The sequence below is a fragment of the Podarcis pityusensis genome, assembly GCF_964106645.2.
Source record: "Podarcis pityusensis genome assembly, chromosome: 18".
NCBI lineage: Eukaryota > Metazoa > Chordata > Lepidosauria > Squamata > Lacertidae > Podarcis > Podarcis pityusensis.
The window spans coordinates 8,425,000-8,445,435 of record NC_138043.1 but is presented as its reverse complement, the minus strand read 5'-3'; positions in this window follow the sequence as shown (position 1 = coordinate 8,445,435).

The following is a 20,436-nucleotide window of genomic DNA, read 5'->3' as shown; positions in this document are numbered from 1 at the left end:
GCTTCGTACGCCATCGCAGGGGGCTGTGCCAAGGTATCAAAGCCGAGGTGGATGAGCCTGGCATTGCCTGAGCTATCCAAGGGCACCGTTGGCAGCTCGTGAGTTCAATGGAGCCTAACACATGTGGACAGATTAGCGTGTCTCTGACAGACTCCATCAGGCACATTCTGTTGCGGGGATCAGATGGGGACTCCTTTCCAAACGGCAGCGCCAAGTCCATGCACCTCGCAGCTTAACTCCAGAGCTGCCGGGAAGGGAGGAGAGCTGGAGACCTCCATTAGGCCTCCCCCCCCCCCACAGAGGGCTCTGGAGACAGCTGGAGAGCCAAGAGAGGCAGTGCTGTATAGTGGTTAGAATCATAGAATCATAGAGTTGGAATAGACCACAAGGGCCATCGAGTCCAACCCCCTGCCAAGCAGGAAACACCATCAGAGCACTCCTGACATATGGTTGTCAAGCCTCTGCTTAAAGACCTCCAAAGAAGGAGACTCCACCACACTCCTTGGCAGCAAATTCCACTGTCGAACAGCTCTTACTGTCAGGAAGTTCTTCCTAATGTTTAGGTGGAATCTTCTTTCTTGCAGTTTGGATCCATTGCTCCGTGTCCGCTTCTCTGGTTAGAGCAGGGGTCGGCAAGGTTTACCTCACCTGGGCCGGTTCACTCCAGCGGAGATCCCTCTGTGGGCTGGATCGCACACATGATTTCCAGCGTCTGAGTAGACATGATTTCCAGCATCGGCGCATGCACAGACGCAATTTTCGGCGCCGCAGAAACGAGTCCCCATGCCGCACTATGCTGGTTTAGCACAGTGCACAGGGACTCGCCAAGTTGGCAGCTCGGCTTGGGAACCAGTTAAATGACCCCAGTGGGCCGCCTGTGGCCCATGGGCCTAAGGTTGCCGACCCCTGGGTTAGAGTGTTGGGCTAGGACCAGAGAGAACAGGGTTTGAATCGTAACTCAGCTATGAAGCTTTCTTGGGGGGCCGGCCAATCTCTTTCTCAGCCTAGCCTACCTCACAGGGTTTTTGTGCAGACTGTGTGAAGAGGGGTAGAAGAACCATGTACATCGCCTTGAACTCCTTGGGAGAAAAAGGTGGGAGCGAATGCGATAGATAAATAAATTACAACACAGGGGCTTTATCTTTAGGTAAATAGCCTAATGTCCAAAGGGGAAAGCTGCGGTGGCAGACAGAGGCCACAATTGCATCATACATTTACAGCATGATAATACCACTCTGGGACGCGGGTGGCGCTGTGGGTTAAACCACAGAGCCTAGGACTTGCCAATCAGAAGGTTGGCGGTTTGAATCCCCACGACGGAGTGAGCTCCCGTTGCTCGGTCCCTGCTCCTGCCAACCTAGCAGTTCGAAAGCACGCCAAAAAGTGCAAGTAGATAAATAGGTACCGCTCCGGCGGGAAGGTAAACGGCGTTTCCGTGCGCTGCTCTGGTTCGCCAGAAGCGGCTTAGTCATGCTGGCTACATGATCCGGAAGCTGTACGCCGGCTCCCTCGGCCAATAAAGCGAGATGAGCGCCGCAACCCCAGAGTCGGTCACGACTGGACCTAATGGTCAGGGGTCTCTTTACCCTTTACCTTTAATACCACTTTAAACAGTCATGGCTTCCCCAAAGGATTATGGGAGCTGTAGTTTGGTAAGGGTGATGAGCGCTGTTAGGGTTGGAGCCACGACTGTTTAAAGCTGTACCCCAGTGCTTTAATTCTGAGATTCTCAAACAAGGGTCCCCCTGCTGTTGTTGGACTGCAACTCCCATCATGCCTGACCACTGGTGCTGCTAGCTAGGGAGGATGGGAGTTGTAGTCCCACAACAGCTGGGGGACCCAAAGTTGAGAAACACTAAATCAGCCTTTTTCAACCTGTGGGTCCCCAGATGTTGTTGAACTACAACTCCCATCCCCCCTAGCTAGCAAGGCCAGAGCTCAGGGATGATGGGAGTTGTAGTCCAACAACATCTGGGGACCACAGGCTGAGAACCGCTGCACTAAATATATCGTGCAGATGTGGCCTCAAGCTTTTCACTATTCAAGGTCCAAGCTATCCACACCAGCATGCAGTCTCTTTGGGGAAACGCCTCACCAGCATTCCTCGCAGTATAGGCATTTTTGCATGCAGATCTTTGCAAAGCGACTGGATGGGGCTGGCTTAGACCCCACCTGTACTGTGTGTTGAAAGCAGGTGGCCTCCAGGTGTCCTTTTTTGCTGCTTGAGATGAAATGGGAAGTGCTGCTTTGCCACTGCTGCCAGTGGAGAAGCAGTGCCTGCACTGCAGCCACTTTCTGGTGAGATCTGGTGAGATTTCTGGCAGCAGAGGCTGCAGGGCGGATTGGGGCCATGGGGGAGCTGCCTCAGGGGCTTTTGCCGCCTGAGGCGACTGCTTGACCCCACCGCATGGTTGGGCATTAAGTTGCCTGTTCACGCAAGTGAAACACTTGAGCACTTATGTTTTTGGCTTATTTTTGGTTGCACATAAGATTGTATTGGGTGAGTTACTAACAGCATAACATGTACTGTTTAGCAATGTACTTGGGCCGACCCAAAGAAGGGAGACGAAACAGAGATTTTACCCGGACTACTCATTGTTCGGAGTCCTTCGCGTACACAAGATTTAACCCAGAGAATTTGCACTCTGGTACATTTACAGTTGAACTCTTGAATCCAGTGATGTTGAATAGTATAATCTGTAAGGTTGTACATATCTCTTCAAGATTGATCCAAATCTCTCTCTCTCTCTCTCTCTCTGTGTGTGTGTGTGTGTGTATCCAGTGGTACCTTGGTTTGCAAACAGTCTGCTTTGCATACGTTTTGGATTACAAACATGTCAAACCCGGAAATGTGTGTCCCGGTTTGCAAACATTTTTTGGATTACAACTCATTTTTTTCTGGATTATGAACAAATTTTTTTTGGAGGCCCCATTGGCGAAAGCGCGTCTTGGGTTACAACCTGTTTTGGTTTACAAACGGACCTCCGGAGCGGATTATGGTTGTAAACCAAGGCACCTTGGGTTACATACGCTTCAGGTTACATACGCTTCAGGTTACAGACTCAGCTAACCCAGAAATAGTGCTTCAGGTTAAGAACTTTGCTTCAGGAGGAGAACAGAAATCGTGCTCCGGCGGCGCGGCGGCAGCGGGAGGCCCCATTAGCTAAAGTGGTGCTTCAGGTTAAAAACAGTTTCAGGTTAGGAACGGACCTCCGGAACGAATTAAGTACTTAACCCGAGGTACCACTGTGTGTGTGTGTGTGTGTGTGTGTGTGTGTGTGTGTGTGTAGGTATAGGTATATATATATATATATATTCTTTTGCCTGATTTTGATAGTGTTGCATCGAGATATTTAGTGTGCAATATGCACTCTTTATTTTGTATCCAGAGTTGTACTTGGTTGACGTTCTATTCCCTGTGTTCCTTCATCTTTTGATACTGCAGAGGCTTCCAACAACTGGTTTTCAGTAGCCTTGCCGCCTCTGACCCCGGAGGCCTCGGAGCGTGGCTATTGTGGCTAGTGGCTGTCAAACAGCCCTCCACGAATTGGTCCAATCCCCTCTTAAAGACAAGCCCCTCTTGAAGTCACAGTTATGGCTTCTGTCCCCTCCCAACAGAACTGTTCCTGGGAACTGTGGTGCGGGTACAAGGAGTTGTTAGGAGACCCCCGTTCTTCTCCGATCGTTCCTGGACCGTGTGGTCCTGCTTTGCTATGACGCTTCCTCTCCCTGCACTTTTTCAGCAAAATGAGGCGACGGTGGGGAGGCAGTTCCAGACACCCCCCTCCCACCAAAAGCCGGAAGCCGCTCAGTGGGATTAGTCATGGGCGCTTTCACCTCCTTGGCCAATACGGCACTAATTGCGCCATTTAAAAAAACGCTGCCATCACCTGAGCCGTGAGTCACTCTGCTGATGGTTCTTCAGCTAAGCAGCCTGTATTTATGGGTGTCACTCAAACTCAAGCTCTCCCCCCCCCCCCACTAATGTTCGGCTGCCCATCCCCCAGCAACCCTCGTTTTCTCTTTCAGGGAAGCCAAGCAGCAAGGAACGAGGGGGTCAGGATGAAAGGGGGGGGGGGATAAAGGAAGAGCAGAACAAAACCCTAATGTCCAATGGGCCGTGTCAGTAACATCTTTGTAAGTGGAAGTGACAAAATGGGGTCATTCTGCCACCGTCTCGGGTCTAACGGTTAGATCACGGTTCCCGTGCTGCAACCTGACATTTGTATTTCAAACGTTCGTCCTCCCTCACTGCCCTCGTCCCTATGCTCCCTTACATTTTGATTCCAACCACTCTCCCTCACTGCCCCATGTGCATTCCCTTTCAGCCCCCGCTCTCCATCCCAATCCCTCTGCAAAAAAACACCTTGTGGATGTGAAGGCTTTGGTTTGGTCCTGCCTTCCCCAATTTAGGGAGTTCTGGGTGTTGCCAGACTACAAGGCCTATCATCCCTGATCGCTGGCCTCAGAAGATGTATCGCTGCTCTGCTGTAACCAAACCTAAGCACATGTAATTATTAATGTTGTTGTTGTTTAGTCGTTTAGTCGTGTTCAACTCTTCGTGACCCCCTGGACCAGAGCACGCCAGGCACTTCTGTCTTCCACTGCCTCCCGCAGTTTGGTCAAACTCATGCTGGTAGCTTCGAGAACACTGTCCCACCATCTCGTCCTCTGTCTTCCCCTTCTCCTTGTGCCCACCATCTTTCCCAACATCAGGGTCTTTTCCAGGGAGTCTTCTCTTCTCTTCAGGTGGCCAAAGTATTGGAGCCTCAGCTTCAGGATCTGTCCTTCCAGTGAGCACTCAGGGCTGATTTCCTTCAGAATGGATAGGTTTGATCGTCTTGCAGTCCATGGGACTCTCAAGAGTCTCCTCCAGCACCACAATCCAAAAGCATCAATTCTTTGGCGATCAGCCTTCTTTATGGTCCAGCTCTCACTTCCATACATCACTACTGGGAAAACCACAGTGTCAGGGAACTGACATCGGAGCTAGAGGCGGAGGGAAGGCTCTCTAATGATGCTGGAGAAGGGCCCAGCAGGGAGAGAGGCAGCTCAGCAGATGGGGAAGCAATTCAGCGCAACACCAGGAATAAGGAGGGGCAGATGGGGGAATCGGCGAGAGGGCTCCCAGACTCTTCACCGGACACCAGCGGGGAGAGTACGGGTCCTCCGCTACCCACACCCTCCCTGCGCAGAAGACTTCCGCGCAGAGAGAGTAGGAGGAGACTGGGTGTCAAACAACTTTTATGTTGGAAAAGATTTAAGAAACGCCCACTGACGGATTCTGCTAGCGACTGAGGCAGCCACGAAGTGAAGGGCTGTCCAGACTGAAAGGTTTAACAAGGCAACAAAGCCAGGAGAGGCGGCAACTTACTCACGAGCAACCCATACTCATTACACACAGCTTTAACTATACGGACCTTTCCTTTGTCGGCAAGGTGATGTCTCTGCTTTTTAAGATGCTGTCTAGGTTTGTCATTTCTTTTCTCCTAAGAAGCAGGTGTCTTTTAATTTCGCACATGTAATTATTAATAGTATTTATTAAATTTGTAAATCCTCACCTGTGGATGTGAGGTGAAGTAACTTCGGGATAAGTATTTTCGGGTTGCGCGCTGCGGTGACCCAGAAGTAATGGAGCGCGTCACTTCCGGGTTTCCCGTTCGCATCCAGACGTACCACTGTAATGCCTTATCATCTGACTGCCTTTTCTGGTAGTCTGGCCATTCCTTTGAGATGGTAATTACTTAATTCCTGAGAGGAATTACTTAATTCCTGAGAGGAACATTTGGTCAGTTTGGGAGTTAAAATGGTTTCAGGACTGTTTTCCTGTGCTGCTTCAGACATGTGGTTTATATATTTATGTACCTGTTTGCTTGGTACATTTATGAACATTTCTTATATATCTAAGTCCTTAAAATTCTTATAACACCATGCTCCCATTTAAACCATCCATTTCTGCAGAATCATGAGGTCTAGAAGCTTCTCTTATTATAAGGACAGAGAACTGTAGCTCAGTGATGGAACAACACCTTTACATGAAGCTTCCTGGGAAATAAAACTTTGCTCTAGCTGCTGACCCCCAGCTTGGCTTCGAAGCCCCCCCACCCCGCTTGCCAAGGCAGCCCCTCACTCCTCCTGCCAGAATTTCTCCAACATGCCATCTCAAGCCCTCAGAGATGAAAAGGATCAATCCAAAAGGCAGGCTCTCCGCCCGATATCCCCGGCTTGCAAAAGAAATAATACTAATATCTGGGGAAAAAAGAGGCCTTGCAGACTCCCCCACTGAGGAATGGAGAAGGTTTAGGGGCTTAGGAGCTCACCTTTGTAGAAAACTTTCTCAAGTTTTCTCCCTCAAAGCCGCCGGATCATCCGCAGCATCATTAGCCCTCAGGAACCGAGGAGCCAGTGTGAATGTTTAAGAAAGCAAGCGCTCGCAGGTCAACGCAGAGCACATCTCTGGTGGAGGCAGGATCACAGCAAAGCAAAGCGGCTCCTCCAAACAGCTCAGTATCCAAGGCCCCATGGCAGGGCTGATTTTCTCTCTTTCCAAATCTGCATTCAAAAAGGTGAGGGGTGAGCAGAGGGGTCTCGCCCACCTGCCCGCCTGCCTAGGAGAGCTTCCACACTGGTGGCAACTTTCAAAACATAAACCAAAAGGAGGTGCAACATGGCTATATTCGTCTGCTAACTGGGAAGGCACCCAGAGCCGTCTTTCCCATAGGGCTTAGTGGTGTGTCGCGCCAGGGCGCTGGCCTTTCAGGGGCGCCCCAGCAAGTGGGGGAGCTGCGCGGCTTTGTGGGGCCTCCCCCTTCCCTGCATGCCCCCCAGCTGTTCCCCACAAACCATTTGGCTGGTGGGAGTGCATCTTGCCTCCCAAACCTCTGCAGGGATCGCTCTCCTCCCAAGGAGGCTTGGGAGGGGTGCAAAGGCATGGGGGGAGAGTTGCCCCCCCGATGGCTGGCAGTACACAGCTTCGCTCCACCCCATCCATGGTAATTTGGGGGTGCTGGGCGGATATTTGGACCCTGGTGCTGCATCTGCTAAAGATGTCCCTGACGGCACCATCACAGCTCAAGGAAACATTTCCAATGGGACTGGGGGCGCAAGTCAGCGGGTGTTGGGTGGGTGTCTTCAGGAGAGGGAATGGCTGAGAGAGAGTCCAAAAGGGATGACTAAGGGGGCTACATTGAGCCCTTGGGTCTGACGTTCCTCGCATAGCTGTCAACTTACAGATTTGAAAATAAGGGACCAGCAGCCTCGAAAATAAGGGATCAACAGCCAAAATAAGGGATTTTCCAAAAACAGGTATGCTCAGCTTCTGAGTCCCTCCAAGCCAAAGGCAGAAAGCCCAGCCAGCAGCCAAACGAAGCCTCAAGCGGTGGTTCCCACAGCGCAGCAACCCAGCAAAGGGGATGCAGCAAGGAAAACCACCGCCACCTCTCCGCTGGGAAGCGCTGAGCAAAGGCGATTCCCCAGGCAACGCGGCCGATTTGATCGGCACAAGGCATGCAAGCTCCACCCCCCAGTCGTTCTTAGACTCCTTATTGGGCGAGCAACGCAGCCAAGCAACCCAGTTGGAGCCTCCCTCCTCCCTGGCCGGCAGGGAGGGAGGGAGAGGAGCTGCTTCCTTTGAAACCCGGGAAATTTAAGGGACATCATCAATAAGGGACAGCAGCGGGATGCGGCGCTGGGATAAGGGAGTTTCCCGCCAAATAAGGGACGGTTGACAGCTATGGTTCCTTGGCCTGAACGGATGTGAATTCTGGACTGATCCAGCTTGACTTTGGGGGAGGGGGGGACCTTAGAATCATGGAATCACAGAATTGCGGAGTGGGAAGGGCACCCTGAGGGTCATTAATCCAACCCCTTTGCAATGCAGGAATCCTTTGTCCAACACAAGGGCTCTAACCCGGGGACCTGGGACTAAGAGTCTCATGCAGGCATCATGATTTTATTTATTTTTAATATGCATTTATATTCCGCCTTCCTTTCTGCAAGGAGAGCTCAAGGTGCTGGTTTTCCTCCTTCCCATTTTATCCTCAACCACAGCCCTGCCAGGTAGGCTATTGCCTGAGAGGCAGTGACTTCGCCTCCAACCCGATGAGCTTCATGGCTCATCAGTGGGAATTTGAGCCTAGGTCTCCCCCCACCAAGGAATCCTCTAACCACTACGCCACACTGCCTGTGAAAATCATCATTGTTTTGATTTGAGTTTCTATTGAATTTGAGTGTCTATTGAGTTTCTATATGATTTGAGTTTCTACGGAAACGAGGCTGCATTTTAATGTATTTTAATATTGTTTTTTAAGTTGTATTTTAATCAATTGTTTTTATACCTGGTGTTAGCCGCCCTGAGTCTTGGCTGGGGAGGGCGGGGTATAAATAAAATTGTTATTATTATTATTTTGTGGGGAGGGGATGCCACAGCTGGCACCTAAATCTGGGGGGGGGTAGGGGTACCGTTTGCATGTTTCCCAAAACTGGCATTGTCCTTCCTTCGCCTTCCTCCCTACATTCCTTGTTTTGCTGACGCACTAGAAAACACCCACTTTCTTGGAAGCCTGAATGCGGAGGTTGCCTCGTTCTTACTGCTGACCAGGGAGGGCCCATAAATTCCCTGACAGGGCTTTTATTTAGTGGAGTGAGCAAGCTGTTGAAAGCCAGCTGGATCTGGTGGTTTCTCCTAACTGCTGAGCGGCCGTCTCTTTCTTCCTCGGTCTTGCGGGGAACAGGTGCCAGCTGGAAAGAGGGACGGACGGACCACATTTTAGGGAAGGCAAGGAGGCAGGGTGGGACATAATTTCCTTTGACTCTCTGTTTCCCCCTCTCTGAGGCGTAGTTATGCGATGATAATTTTAAGGTCTTAGATATATATAAAATGTTCATAAATGTACCAACCAAGCACGTACAGTGGTACATCAGGTTAAGTACTTAATTCGTTCCGGAGGTCCGTACTTAACCTGAAACTGTTCTTAACCTGAAGCACCACTTTAGCTAATGGGGCCTCCTGCTGCCGCCGCGCACAATTTCTCTTCTCATCCTGAAGCAAAGTTCTTAACCTGAAGCACTATTTCTGGGTTAGCGGAGTATGTAACCTGAAGGGTATGTAACCTGAAGCGTATGTAACCTGACGTACCACTGTACATAGATCAGCACAGGAAGACTGGCCTGAAACCATTTTTGATTCCCCTTCTGTGATGTATGTATGATGTATGGAGGGGTGGTCTTGATCTCCAGGGCAGGGAATTTAAAATGTCTATATAAGGGTAGACACACCTTTGTTCTGGGTCGTCCTCTCTCCTGTGTGTGAAGGGGGCACCCTGTTGCAACAGATCAATAAAGATCAAGCTTACTAGCTGCTTTACTTCTTCATATTCTCTGGTTAAAGGTAAAGGTAAAGGTAAAGGTAAAGGTAAAGGGACCCCTGACCATTAGGTCCAGTCGTAACCGACTCTGGGGTTGCGGCGCTCATCTCGCTTTATTGGACGAGGGAGCCGGCGTACAGCTTCCGGGTCATGTGGCCAGCATGACTAAGCCGCCTCTGGCGAACCAGAGCAGCGCACAGAAATGCCGTTTTACCTTCCCACCGAAGCGGTACCTATTTATCTACTTGCACTTTGACATGCTTTCGAACTGCTAGGTGGGCAGGAGCTGGGACCAAGCAATGGGAGCTCACCCCGTCATGGGGATTCAAACCGCCGACCTTCTGAATGGCAAGTCCTAGGCTCTGTGGTTTAACCCACAGCGTCACCCGCATCCCATTCTCTGGTTAGCCTCTGTTATTTTCTCCTACCAATGGGGAACCCATGTAAGGACTCTATATGGGCCATAAGGGAAAAAAGGGCAGATTTTTGTTTACAACACTTACCTTCTTCTTTCCTAGGAGTTTGCCAGCTTTTCTGCTTCTCAGTGCGATTTGTGCCGTAAATCAGAGATGGGAGTTCTCTGGCCTTCAGCATGGCAACAGATTTCATTCCCCTTCATCCCTGACCATTCGTTGCACTGACTGCTGGGAGCTGGAGGCGGGCAACATCTGGAGGACTGCAGATGTTCCCCCACCCCTGCCGTAAATTAATGTTCACCCTGTAAAGAGGATGGCGAATTCGTGGCACTTTAAAAAAATAATAATCTAAACCTCCATCACAAAGAGCTCATAATCCACCTGTTCTCAGCAGCCAGAATAGCCAGACACTGGAGAGACCTGTCAGGAGTAATCATGGACCAATGGTATCAAATACAGTCATACCTCATGTTACGTTTGCTTCAGGTTGAGCGTTTTCAGGTTGCGTCCCACGGCGACCCAGAAGTACCGGAAAGGGTTACTTCCGGGTTTCACCGCTCGCGCATGCGCAGATGCACAAAATGACGTCATGCACATGCGCAGAAGTGGCGAATCGCAACCGGCGCATGCGCAGATGTGGGTTGCATTCTGCTCATGTTGCGAACGGGCCTCAGGAACGGATCCCGTTCGCAACCAGAGGTACCACTGTAGTATAGGAAACAGCCTTATTGGAAAAAACTAACCAACAAACTGAAACTGACACGGGGACAAATAGAAGAAGATGCCTTCACACTGGTATGGTTCCCCTTTATCACATACACGGTGCAACAAGACAACAACAAGAACCCGCCAACAGCATATGAATCAATCTGGCTAACCTGATCCAAACACCCACCCACCCACCCTACTCACACATGAAAACAAATTTCACTACAGCCGACCAAAGACAATCAACCACCCTCTAGGCCACCGCCAACCTCTCTCACCACCGAAGGAATACAAGCGAGTAGTAAAGAGAACCCGCACAAACGACGCTGACACAAAAACCCACACATGCACTCAGTAGAATATTGCCACCTGACCCCACCACACTCACTTTTCCCCCTCCACCTCTTCCTCCTTTTCTTCCTAATGTAACACTAACGTCTCACAACAAATTAAACTGATCTGTAGAAAACGCAATTTACTTTTGTAAACTAAGAAATCTTTAATGTGTGTGTGTGTATAATTAAATCCCACATCCATAACAAATGAGAAACAGAGTTAGACTGATCTCATAAAGCCTTGAAGCAGCACAACTCAGACAACTTTGACCTCTCCATAACCATTAGGAAAATAGGAAAGACCTTTTGCATTGAAAGTTCTGCTCTTCCCCTAATGATCACAAGGCACAAGAAACTGGCAAGATCCTAGTCCTTGCTGCTGCTGCTGCTGCTGCTGCTGCTTCTTCTTCTTCTTCTTCTTCTTCTTCTTCTTCTTCTTCTTCTTCTTCTTCTTCTTCTTCTATTATTATTATTATTATTATTATTATTAGGATGCATGTGGCACTGTGGTCCAAACCACTGAGCCTCGATCAGAAGGTCAGAGGTTCAAATCCCCGTGACAGGGTGAGCTCCCTTTGCTCTGTCCCAGCTTCTGCCAACCTAGCAGTTCGAAAGCACACCAGTGCAAGTAGATAAATAGGTACCCCTGCAGCAGGAAGGTAAAGGGCGTTTCCGTGCACTCTGGTTTACGTCACGGTGTCCCGTTGCTCCAGATGTGGTTTAGTCCTGCTGGCCACATGACCCGGAAAGCTGTCTGCGGGCAAACGCAGGGTCCCTCGGCCTGAAAGCGAGATGAGCGCCTCAACCCCATAGTTGCCTTTGGCGGGACTTAACCGTCCAGGGGTCCTTTACCTTTTTTTAATTAAAATTTTCTGATGCAAAAGTTGCCTCCAAAATCCGTTAAGTATACTGGCAGTCCTAACACATGGGCCATTGGCTTGATCCTGGAGGCAGGCTGTCAAGTTGTTCATCCACAGCAGTGATCAGAGGAGGAATGACTGCTGTGGGGAGGAAAGTGAGAAGGAACAGTGCAGCAGCACAATTGGCCACTTTCATCTGCCCCAGCTGCAACAAAACATGTCTCTCCCATATCATTCTCTACAGCCAAAGCAGGCGCTGCAACCTTCCAACAATGACTTCACCCCATTGCCTCCCAAGACAGACAGAAGCCAGCAACAGAATCCACTGCTTTGTTGTTGTTTAGTCGTGTCCGCCTCTTCGTGACCCCATGGACCAGAGCACGCCAGGCACTCCTGTCTTCCACTGCCTCCCGCAGTTTGGTCAAACTCATGCTGGTAGCTTCGAGAACACTGTCCCACCATCTCGTCCTCTGTCGTCCCCTTCTCCTCGAGCCCTCCATCTTTCCCAACATCAGGGTCTTTCCCAGGGAGTCTTCTCTTCTCATGAGGTGGCCAAGGTACTGCAGCCTCAGCTTCAGGATCTGTCCTTCGAGTCAGCACTCAGGGCTGATTTCCTTCAGAATGGATCGGTTTGATCTTCTTGCAGTCCATGGGACTCTCCAGAGTCTCCTCCAGCATCATAATTCAAAAGCATCAATTCTTCGGCGATCAGCCATCTTTATGGTCCAGCTCTCACTTCCATACATCATTACTGGGAAAACCATAGCTTTAACTATACGGACCTTTGTCGGCAAGGTGATGTCTCTGCGTTTTAAGATGTTGTCTAGGTTTGTCATCACTTTTCTCACAAGAAGCAGGCGTCTTTTAATTTCGTGACTGCTGTCAACATCTGCAGTGATCATGGAGCCCAAGAAAGTAGAATCTCTCACTGCCTCCATTTCTTCCCCTTCTATTTGCCAGGAGGCAATGGGACCAGTGGCCATGATCTTAGATTTTTTGATGTTGAGCTTCAGACCATATTTTGCATTCTCCTCTTTCACCCTCATTAAAAGGTTCTCCTCACTTTCAATCCACTGCTTACCCCTATACTATCCTCAGGTTCCCATTTCATTGCTGATGACTTGCTTAGCATCCTACTTTCCTTTAGCTTTGGGGTTTTCTTTCGCAGGGATGTCTTCTTAGTTCTCAGCATGACCAACATAACTGGGGCCATGTGAGTTTTTTCGTTGTTGTAAAACCCAGCCAAACTGACAGTCTTCTCTTCTCCCACAGAGAAACCCGACTGCAACTACCTGCCACCTTTGGTTCCCCCAGAAGTTGGAGTGTTCAAGAACATCCTGTGCCATCAAGCCGACGTTTGTGTCCAGGCATCAGCCTCCTGACTTATTTCGCTGTGATAGCGATGACTTTTGGGTTTTCTTTTCTGCCTCATTTTCCAATTGACATATTGGGCTGGGATTATTTGTGATAAAGGCCCCATTTTGAGTCGCTGCTTTGTGCTTTTGTGTTCTCCGTGTCTATTTTCTGCTTCACTAGACACGGAAAGTGAGAGAGAAATAATAATAAAAAACAAATACTCCAGAGAAATTCAGCTGGCTGTTTCGAGCTGCGCCGTCGGGTAGGGGCCTCATCCCATCTGGGACCCATCCGCCATCTTTATGTTATAACCGCTGACAGAAATTCCGACATGGGCCGTTTCTGAAGCCCAAAGATAAGCAAAGGCTGCTAAACTCAGGTGAAACGCAGAAATGCATTGACCAGCCAGTTCATTTCATTAAAGCATTCTGTTTCAATGTCCATTTTCAGGGGAAATAAAAAGAAATAAGGCAGCCATTTAAAAAAATTGCATCATCGCGCAGCAACAAGAACGGTATTTAAAAGGCAGCAGGAAAAAAACCAAAGCCTGGCTCAAATTATTTTAGAATACCAGGAGAATATTATTACTATTACTGACATTATTAACCCGCCCTTCATCTTCAGATTCTGGGGTGGGTTGCAAGATTAAAACGCAATATTAAAAAAAACATTTTAAAGCAACTTGCAGTCTCCAAAATAAGGGAGTCCTAAAGATATACACCTCAAGTGTCAAAAGCCAGGGCAAATAGGTGCAGCTTCAACATTATCTGGAAGCTGTATAATGAAGGTGTTGGAAGCATCTCTGTGGGGAGAGAGTTCCGCAGCTTAGGGGCCACCACAGAGAAGGCCATCTCCTGCCTTCCCTGAACCTCTGTGGGAAAACTACCAGAAGGGCTCCCTCTGCTGACCTGAACACTCAGAAGGATCTATGGGAAAGGAGCCGTTATGTCTGATATTAGGGGCCTAAGTCACGTAGGGCTTTAAACACTAACAGAATTGGGGCCAGAAACAAACTGGCAGCCAGCTCAGTGTGTCGACATGCAGAGGGGCCGGGAGGCCAGCTGGCAAGTCCAGCTCAGATGTCTCCATTCATTGGCCGTGCTCCGACGTAAATCGCCGACCCTAACTTCAAAAAGCAGGGCATGCAATTAGCAGAGTGTGGTTCGCATCACACAGAAGTAGGCGTGAGGCGTAAGTCATGCTACAGCTTGTTGTTGTTTAGTTGTTTAGTCGTGTCCGCCTCTTCGTGACCCCCTGGACCAGAGCACACCAGGCACTCCTGTCTTCCACTGCCTCCCGCAGTTTGGTCACACTCATGCTGGTAGCTTCGAGAACACTGTCCCACCATCTCGTCCTCTGTCGTCCCCTTCTCTTTGTGCCCTCCATCTTTCCCAGCATCAGGGTCTTTTCCAGGGAGTCTTCTCTTCTCATGAGGTGGCCAAAGTCTTGGAGCCTCAGCTTCAGGATCTGTCCTTCCAGTGAGCACTCAGGGCTGATTTCCTTCAGAATGGAGAGGTTTGTTCTTCTTGCAGTCCATGGGACTCTCAAGAGTCTCCTCCAACACCAGAATTCAAAAGCATCCATTCTTTGGCGATCAGCCTTCTTTATGGTCCAGCTCTCACTTCCATACATCACTACTGGGAAAACCATAGCTTTAACTATACAGACCTTATGCTACAGCTACAGATTTATTAATCATAAATCAGAACAAAGAAACATGTTGGGTCTCTCTCTCATGTCGTCTCAGAGAGGACAGCAAAAGCAAAAGCTATACACAAACGGATGTTCCCAGCATACTGCGCTGGAGTGTAAACAGACATGTGAGATGCAACAATCTCATGCCTGTTCCTTAAGGTGGAACAGAATTCTCAACACAGTGTAAGGCTTCGGGGAATCCGTTCCCTCCCATGGTAGCAGCCAAGAAGGGAAACAATAAATGTTCTTACCACATAATTTATTAATATTCAGAGAGAGATAAAAGGAATGCAGTCTTCCCTAAATAATGGCATTGTTATGTACTGAAGTTCTCACCCTGGGCCAGCAGGGGGATACTGTAGATAGTTATGCAAATAAGGGATCGAAAGTGACGTTCAGTGATTGGATAGTTTTAGAAAGTTGTTACAGTAACGTTGTACTGGAGCTCTATATAAGTAGGCTGACTGAACCCTTCAGTTCAGTTTTATTCTGGCCTGTGAATAAACAAGAGCTGTTTGAAGAATCACTGTGTCGTCTGATATGTCCACTCACAACTTAACAGGCATAGCTCCAAGTAAAGTCCCCACCCCACATCTCTCCTATTCTACGTCACTCCTGTGCCGGTTAATCTGAGCTTTCTGCCTCTGAGTTCTCTGTTCTTCTACCCTCAATGCACGCCTGGTCCCAGGAGAGGGGGGCGGGGCGGTCAGGAATGCTTTCCAAAAACACTGAGTCTGTCAGCTGCCTCTCCTCTGGTACTTCTTCCTGCTGTTCCTCTCCCAATATTTCCAGCTTCTCCACTCTGCAGCCCCTGAACTATGGCCTTCTGCAAACCACTCTTCTGAACCTATACCGGGGGCCGGTGTCTCCAGTGCCGATCACGCGGGGGAGCGCGTGCCCATACGTGCGCACACACGCTATTTCCGGCGCACTTCTGGGTCGGAGAAGCACCGGAAATAGCTTGTGCGCATGTGCACGGGCCTCCTCCGACCCGGATGTGCACTGGAAATAACACTTGCGCATGCACAAATAATGTCTGCGCATGCGCACAAGCTATTTCTGGTGCTCCTCCCACCCGGAAGTGGGCAGCCGTGCAGCACAGCGCCGGTAAGAGCGGGTGGCGGCGGGGGTCGTGCGGGTTGGATAAACAAGTCCCTCAGGCCTTAGTTTGGGGACCCCTGACCTATACTGTCCTCCTGTCAGTGCTTTTTTTTTGGGGGGGGGGAGAAATGCAGCGGTACGCATACCTCTAAACATTTTGTGAATCTAAGTTTGGCCTCCTTGAGGGGCAGTATTTCATTATGAGTAGGAAAATGAGAGTACCCCTAAACATTTTTTTAAAGAAAAAAAGCACTGCCTCCTATTCTGGGGAAGGTGCAGGAGAAAGGGGGGGCGGCGGCCCCCATCATTCCTCCTCAGTCCACTCCCTGACACTCAGCTGCTTTAGAACGGGGGTCGTATATGTCCTAAAGGCAACCCCAGCCAGTAATCCGGCCGCTGCATTTTGGACTATTTGAACTTTCCGAATCGCCTCCAAGGGCAGCCCCATGCAGAGCGCAGTGCGGTAGTCCAGCCTGGCAGTTACCAGAACAGGCACTGCCGCAGCGCTCTGTGCAACACCTCCCCCTGGTCCTGCTGATCCATCCGGCTTCTCCTCCTAAACGGCGTGATTCAGGAGGCAAAGAGAGACGACGTTGGAAGAAGGGAAGTGAGGTGCAGACATATGCTTCATCTGGCTCTGAAGAATTAAATGGATGTACAGATTGTTATTGCAATATAATTTGAGTCCAGCATTCCCCTCGCCGCCCTCCCCCTCCCACCGACTGCCCGGCCATTGAGGGCATTTGCTGCAGTTAATTGAGATCCTTCCAAAGTTCAGCGCCTTTCATTATAACAAACCTCTGGAGCGGAAGACTTCCAGCTAATGATCAGAGTGGAGAGAGCGAGAGAGAGAGCGAGAGAGCGAGAGAGAGAGAGAGAGAGAAAAAAGGGCATGTGTTTTACTCGAGCTCAGCCTCAGAGCTGACCAGTGGGAGCCTCCCATTTATTTATTAAAAAGGTGTTCTCAGCCGCCCTTCCCCAAATGATTCCAGGGTGGTGTACAAAAGGGGGAAATTAATATTAATTCGGACAAGAGTCAAATGCGGAATTTAAAACCAGCCAATAAGCCCAGTAGATAAAAAAAGGTATCGGTTTGGGTTTTTTCAAAGGAAAAATAAAAACACACTACCAAAAGCCCAAAGCAGCAGAGGTTGCACTCAGAACCTGCTTACAGGCTTTTGGGAGGAATCTGTTTCATCACCAAGAGAACAGGAGATGAGCCTTTGGCCTGATAGAATAATAATAATAATAATTTATTATTTGTACCCTGCCCATCTGGCTGGGTTTCGCCAGCCACTCTGGGCGGCTTCCACAGAGACCAAAAATACACTAAAATGTCACACATTAAAAACTTCCCTGAACAGGGCTGCCTTGAGATGTCTTCTGAATGTCAGGTAGTTGTTTATCGCTTTGACATCTGATGGGAGGGCGTTCCACAGGGCGGGTGCCACCACCGAGAAGGCCCAGAAATGGAATATTGATGGCCCAGAAATGGAAACAAGAGGAGCTGCCTACGATAGAAGATTGGAGAGCCAAAATGATGGACTATGCGGAATTGGACAGAATGACAGGAAGGATTCAGAATCGACGAGATCAGAGATTTACAGAAGATTGGGAGAAGTTTATTCAATATTTGCAAAAACTAAGTGATAACCAGATTACATTTGTAAGTTTTAAGGAAGCTCTGTGATGTGAAAATCTAATAATAAGTATAAACAACGAAATTGAAGCTACCAGAATAAATAACAATAAGTAGGATTGTGAAACTTCTGTTTCAGTGTATCTGAAGAAGTGTGCTTGCACACGAAAGCTCATACCAAGAACTAACTTAGTTGGTCTTAAGGTGCTACTGGAAGGATTTTTTTATTTAGGATTGTGTTAAAAGTTATAAAATGAAGGAAGTTCAGACAAATTGAGGGAAGTCAAAAAAAATGGAATTACCGGTAAGAGGTAATTGAGAAGTTTGAATGTACAACTTTGTTTTCATTTTTTGTATTTGTAAACCAATAAAAATATAATTAAAAAAAAAAAGAATTGTGCTCGGAAACGTACTGGGAGCCAATGTAGGTCTTTCAAGACCGGTGTTACGTGGTCTCGGCGGTTGCCCCCAGTCACCAGTCTAGCTGCCACATTCTGGATTAGTTGTAGTTTCTGGGTCACCTTCAAAGGTAGCCCCACATAGAGAGCATTGCAGTAGTCCAAGCGGGAGATAACTAGAGCATGCACCACTCTGGCGAGGCAGTCCGCGGGCAGGTAGGGTCTCAGCCTGCGTACCAGATGGAGCTGGTAGACAGCTGTCCTGGATACAGAATTGACCTACACCTCCATGGACAGCTGTGAGTCCAAAATGACTCCCAGGCTGCACACCTGGTCCTTCAGGGGCACAGTGACCCATTCAAGACCAGGGAGTCCTCCACACCTGCCCGCCCCCTGTCCCCCAGTACTTCTGTCTTGTCAGGATTCAACCTCAATCCATTAGCCGCCATCCATCCTCCAACCGCCTCCAGGCACTCACACAGGACCTTCACCGCCTTCACTGGTTCTGATTTGAAAGAGAGGTAGAGCTGGGTATCATCCGCATATTGATGGACACTCAGTCCAACCCCCCTGATGATCTCTCCAGCAGCCAGGATCTTTTGTTGTTCTTATGAACTGCGGGTGCTGCCCCACCCACAGAACTGCAGATGGGCTGTTTGCTCTTGCACGCAATGGCTCTCCAGCATCTGTAGCAGAGATGAGTCATTCTCATCACCTGCTACGTCATCTGTTTCTTTGGACAAGCCTGTCAGTCACTACAATGGCTACGTTCTGCCTCCGCTGTCAGAGGCTGCATTGGTTGCTGGCGGCTACAAGTGACCATAGCTGTCAACCGTCCCTTATTTAGTGGGAATGTCCCTTATCCCAGCGCCGTGTCCCGCTGCTGTCCCTTATTGATGATGTCTCTTAAATTTCCCGGGTTTCAAAGGAAGCAGCTCCTCTCCCTCCCTCCCTGCCGGCCAGGGAGGAGGGAGGCTCCAACTGGGTTGCTTGGCTGCGTTGCTCACCCAATAAGGAGTCTAAGAACGACTGGGGGGTGGAGCTTCCATGCTTTGTGCCGATCAAATCGGCCGCGTTGCCTGGGGACTCGCCTTTGCTCAGCGCTTCCCAGCGGAGAGGTGACGGTGGTTTTCCTTGCTGCATCCCCTTTGCTGGGTTGCTGCGCTGTAGGAACCACTGCTTGAGGCTTCGTTTGGCTGCTGGCTGGGCTTTCTGCCTTTGGCTCGGAGGGGCTCAGAAGTTGAACATACCTGTGTTCTGAAAATCCCTTATTTTGGCTGCTGATCCCTTATGTTTGAGGCTGCTGGTCCCTTATTTTCAAATCTGTAAGTTGACAGCTATGCAAGTGACTCATGGCTGAGCCCTCTGCTTGGCTGCTGCTGGTCCAACGGGGCTAAAGTCCTACTCTCTAACCAACTTCAACCTGCGCATAACGAACCAGACTCCTGTCACAAGAGCCTGCCGATCAGTAACCAAAGACGGAGTTGGCTCTTTATTAGTAAAACCACGATCTCCATGGACTTGCTAGAGCGCCAGAGCATTTCCCGGTGGTCTTACCCCATGAAAATCAGTTGCTGAGACTGAAATCCCTGCTTCCTTTCCAGGGCTGTTCCTGTTAAGTTGTGGGTGAACATATCAGACGACACAGCAATTCTTCAAACAGCTCTTGTTTATTCACAGGCCCAGAACAGAACTGGACTGAAGGGTTCAGCCAACCTGCTTATATAGAGCTCCACTACAAAGCAACAGTAACCACTTTCTGTAACTATCCAATCACTGAATGTCACTTTCATTTCCTTATTTGCATATGTGGACCTGAGTGAAAACTATCTACAGTATCCCCCTGCTGGCCCAGGGTGAGAACTCTAGTACATAACAGTTCCCAAGCAATCCGAGGCTGTGCCTGCATGCAGACAACCTTTCCACTGCACTTTTCACGCCTTGCCTAGTTCTGGGAAACCAGGGGAGAGGAGAGCTTGTTGCAGCAGGAGAGAGACACCAGCTGGACTCATCTCTGCCTCTGTCCAGCGGTTGGTCCTAGTTGCTGGTGTCCTTCTCCTTCGTCTCAGTGTTGCTCCCTGTAGAACTGAGCCGGGAGGAAAATGGGGCTAGACTCGCAGGGGTCAGCAAACTTTTTTAGCAGGGGGCCGGTCCACTGTCCCTCATACCATGTGGGGGGCCGGACTATACTTTGGGGGGGGGGGAATGAACGAATTCCTCTGCCCCACAAATAACCCAGAGATGCATTTTAAATAAAAGGACACATTCTACTCATGTGAAAACACGCTGATTCCCGGACCGTCCGCGGGCCGGATTTAGAAGGCGATTGGGCCGGATCCAGCCCATGGGCCTTAGTTTGCCTACCCATGGGCTAGAGCAGAGGTCAGCAAACATTTTTCAGCCATGGGCCGGTCCACCGTTCCTCAGAACTTGTGGGGGGCCGGACTATATTTTGAAAAAAAATATGAACGAATTCCTCTGCCCCACAAATAACCCAGAGATGCATTTTAAATAAAAGGACACATTCTACTCATGGAAAAACACACTGATTCCCGGACCGTCC